We start from the raw sequence: 9,273 nt of genomic DNA on the forward strand, positions 1-9,273 counted from the left end.
CATTCACAAACTTTTCTTGCCTATAATTTTTTTCAACTACTCTTGAAGTTTATTGACTGTGTCAAATAATTATTTTAAAATTCCAAAGCACACACGAATGAATTGTTTTAATATTTTGGATTTAACAAACTATCACTCACGAATGAATGTTATAGTATATCACAAAGCACACAATATTATTAGAAGAACCACTTCAATGAAACAAAAAAAGTTTGAATAAACCAATTCCACATTTAAATATATTTTGCAAGAATTGTTTTAGTCAACAATGTTTTACTTCTTCTTTTGTACTAAAGCAAACCTAGCTTATATATAATTATTTAAAAATATATTTACCTTTAAGTACATAAACACTTGAGTATATTCTACTATAAAATAAAATTAACATTACTTTTAAATTACATATTATTGTTATTTTATACTTAGTAATATATTAAATTTTACCGCGCAACGTGCGAGTTATTCTCTAGTTTTAACTTTAAAGGGAGTTATAAAATTATTTGGTAGTTTGACGGAGTTAAAGTATTATATTCAATTAATCTCTAATAAAGTTAAAAACTAATTACTGATTTTTACTATCTTTAAAACAAAAAACAAAAGCATGTTAAAGAATAGTTTGATAAATATGCATCGACAATTTATTTATTTTTTCTTTGTCATTTAATATAATTAGATCACGTGTACAATTACATTTATTAACATTTCTTGAGCTAAACTTTTTTCTTTAAAAATCATGAAGCAACACATAATTCCAGACTTTCTCCATTTTGAAACTAATTGTCTGGTGTCTAGCGTCTAGCTACCCTGTATTCATACATGATACATGTCCATTAATTCAATTGTAGAAAACGTGTATGTGTATATCCTCCTCCATATGCATTTTAGTGGATCATATTAATTAAGGTTTCCTCTAATATGATATTTTTTTACTCGGTGATCGTGAATATTGAAGGTCCCTTATTGTCGTTTCTCGTTATTATGAGTGGTCGATTTTTGCTGCTTCAGAAAGAAAAAAAAAAAAAAGTGGTTGATGCGTGGATATTTGGATTATATTTTAAGAAAATTATTATGTCTCTATAGGGTAGCTCTATTTTTATTAGTTCCTCCTTGTATTTGGGTAAGAATTACCTATCGTATTCCTTTTTATATATTATTTTTATTTGATTTTTTATTTATAAATTCACATTTTTTTTATTTTTATTTTTGTGTCTTTTTTATATATTTAAATTTGTACCATGTTATTATTAAATTTGTTCCTCTCTTTGTACCAATATATATTTAAATTTATTTATTACTATTATTAAAAAAAATGTGTACCATGTTATTGTATCAATAATAATAATCAGAATAGATAATGGAATTGTGAGAAATATTTTAAAATTTTAAATTTAGTGTATTACATTTAATTAGATGTTAAATACATGTTGACAAATGTAGTAACTAAGCCTAGTGGTCGTGTCATCTGGTTTTGGACAAAGAGAGCGAACAAATTTTGTATGATTATATCATTATACAGAAGAAATATTTTTTGATAATAATAAAAAAATTAATTATAGTTTCATTGGTGTTTAAAACAATTGTGTCTTTCGTATCTATACATATACACTATATTTGTTCTTATATTTGCTACAAATTGAGACTAAAGATCAAACCTATACATAAAAATGCGGTGATATTTAATCACTTATAACCAACATATTGATTATGTAAATTTCACTCTATAAACAGAAAACAATGCAAAATTTATATATAATTCTTTTTAAGTCAAAATTCTTTCAAAGTATATTTCTAATGCTATGATTTTTTTTTTTAATAAATAGAGTCATTCACAAAAAGAAATGTGAAATTCACTGTTCTTTAACTCAAAATTTTGTCAGATATATTTATTTGTTATTTATGTTAGTAGTAAATTGACTGTAATAGTCATTTTGGGATATATGTATGAATATCATGTCACATATATTGAAATTAATAATTTTTTATTTATTTTATCAATACAATTTTAATTTTACTTTTCTCTCTTTTATATTTAACATTAATATTTTGTATATTCTATTATCATATCATAAAGATAATTATTATTCCAATGTATTCTTTGTTTCTTGTTCAATAAATTCAGTGGTTTTTCTAAATTATTGGAAGCATCAAATTTACGTTGATTTTCTTGTTGTTGATTCGTTCTTTTATATGAATGGTGCATGAAAGAGAAAGAGAGATTAATCAATCATTAGAGAAAGAGCTCACAAGGGCGTATATGGTCTTTTTGGCTTTGCTTATACCTCAAAATCTTGAGCCATATTTGCATCTTCTTGAACCAGAAATGCAACCTGAAAAAAATTAAAATGGCAAGTAGCCTTGTTATGCTAGAAAAGGTAAAAAGATTCAGCAATGTGTTTTCTCCTCCAACTTGTGCTACTTCCGAAAGGCAATGAAAAAGTCATGACTGCAATGCCAAATGCTCTTGCAGCAAAGAAAGAAGAGGAGGCCGATGAGTTCTATTTTCAAGATTATTACAAACTTTTGAAGACTTGAAGATCCCTAGAAGCAAGAGAGTTCTTCAAGAATAAAAAAACTAAATTTCAATGGTTTAATCTATTAAGCATTTCTTTAAAAAAATCTATGATTGAATTCTCTTTTAGAAGTTTCAGCTAATCTATAAGAGTCCGTACATGAAATTTCGTTCAATAAAAACGTAAGAGAAAATTTTACATTGAGGTGTAGACTCAATTCAATGCCTATTACAAAAAAAAGAAAGATGTAAGATTACATTAGAATCTTTCTTGTTCTTATTTCAAGTAAAAAATATAAATCTTCTAAAAATATTTTAGCTGATATATTTATTGTTTTCAAAAAAATATTTTTGCCGATATTCCGCCGATCCAAAAATCTTAGTTGATGTATTTTCGACATTCAAAATCTTTCAACTGATGTATTTTTTGCATTTCAAAAATACTCTTTTAGTCCTTATATTTTCTTTTGTTTTGGATTGTAAAGTTCAACCCAAGTTGGAAATGTTAAACCGCGTTTCTTGACTGTTAGTGTTGTTTATGGTATATGCAAATTAGTTAGATTTGTTGCAAGTTGATTGTAATAGTCACTTTGAGATTTATATATAAATTGTATCTCACACTTATTATAATAAATAATTTTCTTCATTCTATCAATAAAATTTTATTTTTACTTTTCTCTTTTATACGCTTAATATTAATATTTCACATATTTTATTACTCTAGTATACAAGAGTAATTGAGAGAATTTTATTATGTAAAATATAATTGATGAATATGTTTGATATGAGTGTGCAAGTCATGTCAAGAATTCTAAAGTATCATGAAAAAGATTCGTCGATCATCGTGTTTGCATCCACTATTCATAGATTGTAAGGAGTGAATCGAACCTAAAGCTTTGTCTGGTACACACACTTTAAAATTTCTTTGTACAACATTCATCATCTTCACTTTCACCATCTTGTTGTTCAAGTTGTTTCGCCATCCCCAGACTCCAGATCTAACAATGAGATCTTTTTGCTATTTAATTAAAGACAAAAATACACTATGCTTCTTTAGATTTAATCTAATTCTCACTTAGCTCATTTACAATGTTTTTTCTCTTGATTTGATCATTTAAGTTACATTTAGTTTGCACCATTAACATTTAAGATATATTAAATTACACATACGATTCTTTTATGTTTAACAATTTTCTCGAATTATTATCATGAAACGATAAAATCTAATCGAAACATCAAAATGAATTGACTATTCAAACTACTTTGGAAGTAAATAATTAAAGTTATTGATATTGATTATGTGGGTAGACCTTTAATACCAATTTTTTAAGGTTATACATGTGTTTAAATGGTTGTAGAGACAATCAAAGAATTTAGACCATTTAGAATGTTTGATGAATGTTTTTCGAATGATTAGTATAAGAGACATGTTACTTTTGTAGCATTTGGGAATTTTTTTAATAATCAAATACTTACAATTGCATTAATCGTTGTTGAAAGTAAGAGTAATGACTAATAATACAAACATAATATAACTTAATGACCAAATTGAAGAAAATTTAAAAAATATAAATGATAATTGAGTTAAATTAATTTAAATGACTATATATATTTTTAATTAAATAATAATGGCATGTTAAGAAAAACTAAGTATAGCCATTGACAATTGATGCAGTTCATGACTCATGAGTAGATTATTGCTTCCAATGGATACATGGAAGAAGTTATATAATACACATGAATTCTTTTTTCTTGCTTGTTGGATGAAAATAAACATAGTCTTACCTAACTGATAACAAAAACTCGTCTTTTTACCAAATGGTAGATATCATATATAGAAGTATCAACACGTTATAAGAAAAGATCATACTAACTTAATTAATCTATTTACTAAATTATATATCATTTGATTTTCCTTCCTAAGTCTCTGTATCCGGAGAATTTTACCACACAAGTAAATTGAGGAACGTTTGTTTTAGAAGTTTGACTTGAGTTTGTCTCCCTTACATGGTTATAGAAACTTCTTTTTTTATTTTTTATTTTAAAACTATATATAGTGTCACTTTCACGGTTCTATAACTGGTGTTATCTCCACAACTAAACTTTGTCTTTAGTTAATGTTTCACTCATTTTTTCTTCCCATTTTTCAAATTTCAAAGTCTCCATTTTGTTTTCCTATATTGACTCTTGTCCTAAGGTGTTAATATTGGGAAACATAATAGCATATCCAACAATACAATTCATCACAGGAAATTTAAGTTTTGATTTTCGAACCAACTTACTTTTTTTTTCTTTTTCTCTCTCAACAATGCAACCATTAAAATTTATGACGAGTCTCACAAATTATCGAATACATTGTGTTACGGCCGATTTGCTTCAGCAATAATAAAATTCTTTAAAGACATAATTTTTAATCTGTTTGGAAAGGTAAAAAAGATGAGTTTATTATAAGACCTGTTTCTTAATTTTTTTTTATCAACTTATAGTTTATAACTTATAGCCATTTTTTATAAGTTAATTTAAGTAGTTTATAAGTTTATAATTTATTATTTGTCTTTCAATTTTATTTTTATTATTGTAATTAAAATTATTTTTTTACTTTTACGATTTAAAATAAATAATTTTAGTAAGTAATTTTTTATAAATAATTTATAGAATTTTAAATTTAAAGCAATTTTAATAAATAATATTTTAAAATAAATAATTTTAAATAATTTATTTATTATAATTTAAAATATATAAACTATCTAAATAAATTAAAAACATATTAGATTAGTAAATAATTTAAATTAAAAATAATTAATATTTTAATGTAAATAATTTATCTACTTTTATTTAAGATAAATAAAATAAATAAAATATATAAATAAAAAATAAATATATCAGATTGATAAATTTTAAATTGTTACTTTAAAATATTTTAAATATTAATTGATAAAATTTATTTTAATTAAAAATATCTTTTATGTCATTTTACATTTTTAAATTAATTGGATATTTAATTTATTAAACATTTCAATTACCTTAATAACTATTAACTATTAAGTTATCATCTAATTTTACCCGAGAAAATCTTAGTTACAACCTACAGGTGCCCAAAGAAAAGGTTATTTTTATTTTTATTTTAAATAACCTCTTTTTAAAAAATAAAAACACCAAAATACCCTATTTAAAAAAAATTTAGTAAACTCAAGTTTCAAATGGGCATTTATCAAAGGTTTTTTTTTTTTTTAAAAAATTATTTCAATTTTTATTGAAATAAAAAAAGTAATATATATATATATATATAATTAATATAATTCATAAAAATAGATAAATAGAAATTTTAAATTACAATAATTGACTAGAGCTGACTGTAAAATTTGGACAATGTTTTCGAGTATGGCCAGTTAATCGACATAATCCACATTTTCTTGGTACTTTTTCTTTAATGTCCATTTTAGTTCTAATACGAGTACTATTTGGACGATCTTTTTTAATTCTCTGCATTTGAGGATTGTGATACAATGTTTCACCTTCATATGTGGGCCAATATCATTCATTAGGTATAGGTGGAAACTCTTCTTTGTAGATGTTAAATGCATTAACAACCTTGTACACGTCAGGTAGAAGTACTAAATAGTTTTGACGAGCATAAGAACATGCAGCGATGACATGTGAACAAGGAACATGTATAGCCTGAAATTTTCCACAATCGCACCATTTTCTTTGAAGGTTGACTTCAAAATGACCAATTGGTCGCACCTCTCTTGGGTTTACTGTTTCATGCACCATGAAAAAATAATGATTTCAGTCGTATAGGTGGAAACTCTTCTTTGTAGATGTTAAATACATTAACAACCTTGTACACGTCAGATATAAGCACTAAATAGTTTTGACGAGCATAAGAACATGCAGCTATGGCATGTGAACAAGGAATATGTATAGCTTGAAATTTTCCACAATCACACCATTTTCTTTGAAGGTTGACTTCAAAATGACCAATTGGTCGCACCTCTCTTGGGTTTACTGTTTCATGCACCATGAAAGAATAATGATTTCAAGTCGAATTGCATGACTTGGTGAGTATTAGATTTACCAACTTCACATTTAATCTTGTCCATGCAATCGTCTGTGTATACTCGACCATAAGCTAATGATGTCTGATGTTGTTGTCCCCTTTCTGCATATAAAACTCTCAATCTATAGTATGTTGGTTGTACCAAAGCAGTGATTGGGAGATTGCGTGTACCTTTGAGCACTGCGTTGATGGACTCAGAAACGTTTGTTGTCATGTGTCCCCATCGTCGACCTTGAGAATAAGCCATAGTCCATTGTTCTGGGGGGATATTATCGATCCATATTAAAGCCTATGGATTTGCCATCTTGATTTCATTGCGATAATACTTGAATGATGGCTCATTTAATGCATATCCTGTTAGAAATGATGTAAAAATTATCAAATATGATAAAGTGATAAGTGAAAAATATACTAAGAAGAATTAGATCATTACCCATACAAACAAGTTTTCTTTGAAGTTCCTTGTTCTTGAACTCTTTCATAAAATTTTGTGCAATGTGTCGAATGCAGTACACATGTGTTGACGGAGGATCATGCCAACCATTATTTGTATTATTATAAGCACTCTTAATGGATTCGTGTCTATCTGAAATCAAACAAACGTCGACTTGAGGTGTTACATACCTTCTTAGATTTTTCAAAAAAAAAAAGCTCCAAGCACCCCCTATCACACCTTCCACAAGTGCATAAGCAATGAGAATTGTATTTTTGTTTCCATCTTGTGCAACAACAAGCAAAAGAGTCCCCTTGTACTTTCCGTACAACCAAGTTCCATCCACTGAGACAAATGGTTTACAAAATTTAAACCCAGATATGCACGGAGGGAAAACCCAAAATAGTCGTTTGAAATTTTTTGACCCCTGTAATAGAGTATTATCGGAATATGCAAGTGATACTTCCATTTCCACAATAGTTCTTGGAATAAATTTGTGCATAGCCAACAACCAATTTGGAAGGTCATTGTAAGACTTTTCTCAGTTCCTATAAATCGTTTCGATAGCTTTGTTCTTTGCCATCCATGCCTTTCTATAGGTGATTGTATAATTGTATCATTCTCGAATTTGTGCAATGATCACCTTCACTTTAATTGATGGATTAACTTTCAAAAGCGACTTTATGCTTTCGCATATGATGTTAGAGTCGAGCTTCATATGATCCTGTGACATAGGGGAATTTGCGCAATTGTGTGGCCCTTTCAAACGACCAATCACCAATTGCTTACTTTTTTGACTTAATGAAGCCCTGCATTTGAACAAGCATTGTGGATTCACACATTTAATTACATACCTGTATTGATCAGATTTCACTACACGGTAATTGAGGGAGTGTTTTATGTGATAATGCTTAATTGCAAGTTGACAATCTGGTTTGCTATTAAACTTCATTCCAATCTCAAGAGATGCATCTAATGGAGGTGGTTCATTAGATGACATATCAAATTCGGAGGATTGGTAAGCATAATCCAAATTTAGATTACGCATATGGAATGGTGGATTGTATGTTGGCTCTAGATCGTCACCATTGTCATTGTCACCTTCATTGTCCTCGTCCTCGTCTTCATCAAAGTATGTTTCTTCTTCACTTTCTTCACTTATTTCTTGTTGATCAAAATCGGCCATATCACCTAGTGGAATATATGGTTCATGTTGAGATGGTTCAGGTTCAGATGTTTGGCCTGATCAAAGTATGGTTCGGGTTGGTATGGGTCGGGCTGGTAATATTCATAATTTTGAAAAGAATAAGTGTTTTGTGTTTCAAAATGGTATTCAGGGTGAGGTGTGGTTGATGATGATGGTTGACCAATATCATATAATGGATTACCATCCTCAAATGTGACATATAACTCGATAGATCCGAGTTGCGGCCAATGTTTATGAACATCAAACATGAGTTCAACATCTTTGTCCTCTTCAACATTTAACAATTCATAATGAACTAGGCCTTGTCCAAATGAGATAGGGTGTCGAAAAATTAAATTAGACACCTTTTGATTTTCTAACCTCAACTTTGCTTCAATTTTTTTCTTCAAGTAGGTAAGGTTGCATCCAAAATTAACTCGAATAGCTTTTTTTTCGTCACTTTTGAAATATTTACCAATATCTTGTCTTTCACATATTTCACCATTGTAATAAATTAGAAAAACTATATTTTTCGGTGCCATTGATATGAAAATGAGATATTGAGATTGAGATGAAATGCAATGAAAATAATATATCATACTTATAGACAACCAATTGTGATACATGCAATGCTGTAAAATGCTTCCAACACTTGTCCAATCCCATTGTGATAATTCAACACTTCTGCATTGCCATTGTAATAACCCAGACGTGCATGCATGCACTAACTTACAAATCGCCTTTCCCAAAGGCGACTTCGTGAGCATGCTTTTGATAAGTCGCCATCCCAAATAACGAGCTCGTGACAAAGCCCTGAAGCAAGTCACCATTCACAAAGGCGACCTTGGAAAAGCTTTGAGAAATCGCCTTTCCAAATGGCGATTTAGAGGGGAATCAGAATATATTCATATTCTCACGTTGGGAACTTGCAAAAATGTGATCAACTTTCTAGCCTTCTAGCCTTCTCCGTCCAATCTAATCCTTGCCAGAAGTGTGTATTTTCAAAGTTCTTGTTGTGTGAAGCCATGCATAATATTTTATTGGTCATTCAAAGTATTGTCTTGTTTATAAATAGACCAATTCTA

The sequence above is a fragment of the Cicer arietinum genome, chromosome 6 (genome assembly GCF_000331145.2).
Source record: "Cicer arietinum cultivar CDC Frontier isolate Library 1 chromosome 6, Cicar.CDCFrontier_v2.0, whole genome shotgun sequence".
Classification (NCBI taxonomy): domain Eukaryota; kingdom Viridiplantae; phylum Streptophyta; class Magnoliopsida; order Fabales; family Fabaceae; genus Cicer; species Cicer arietinum.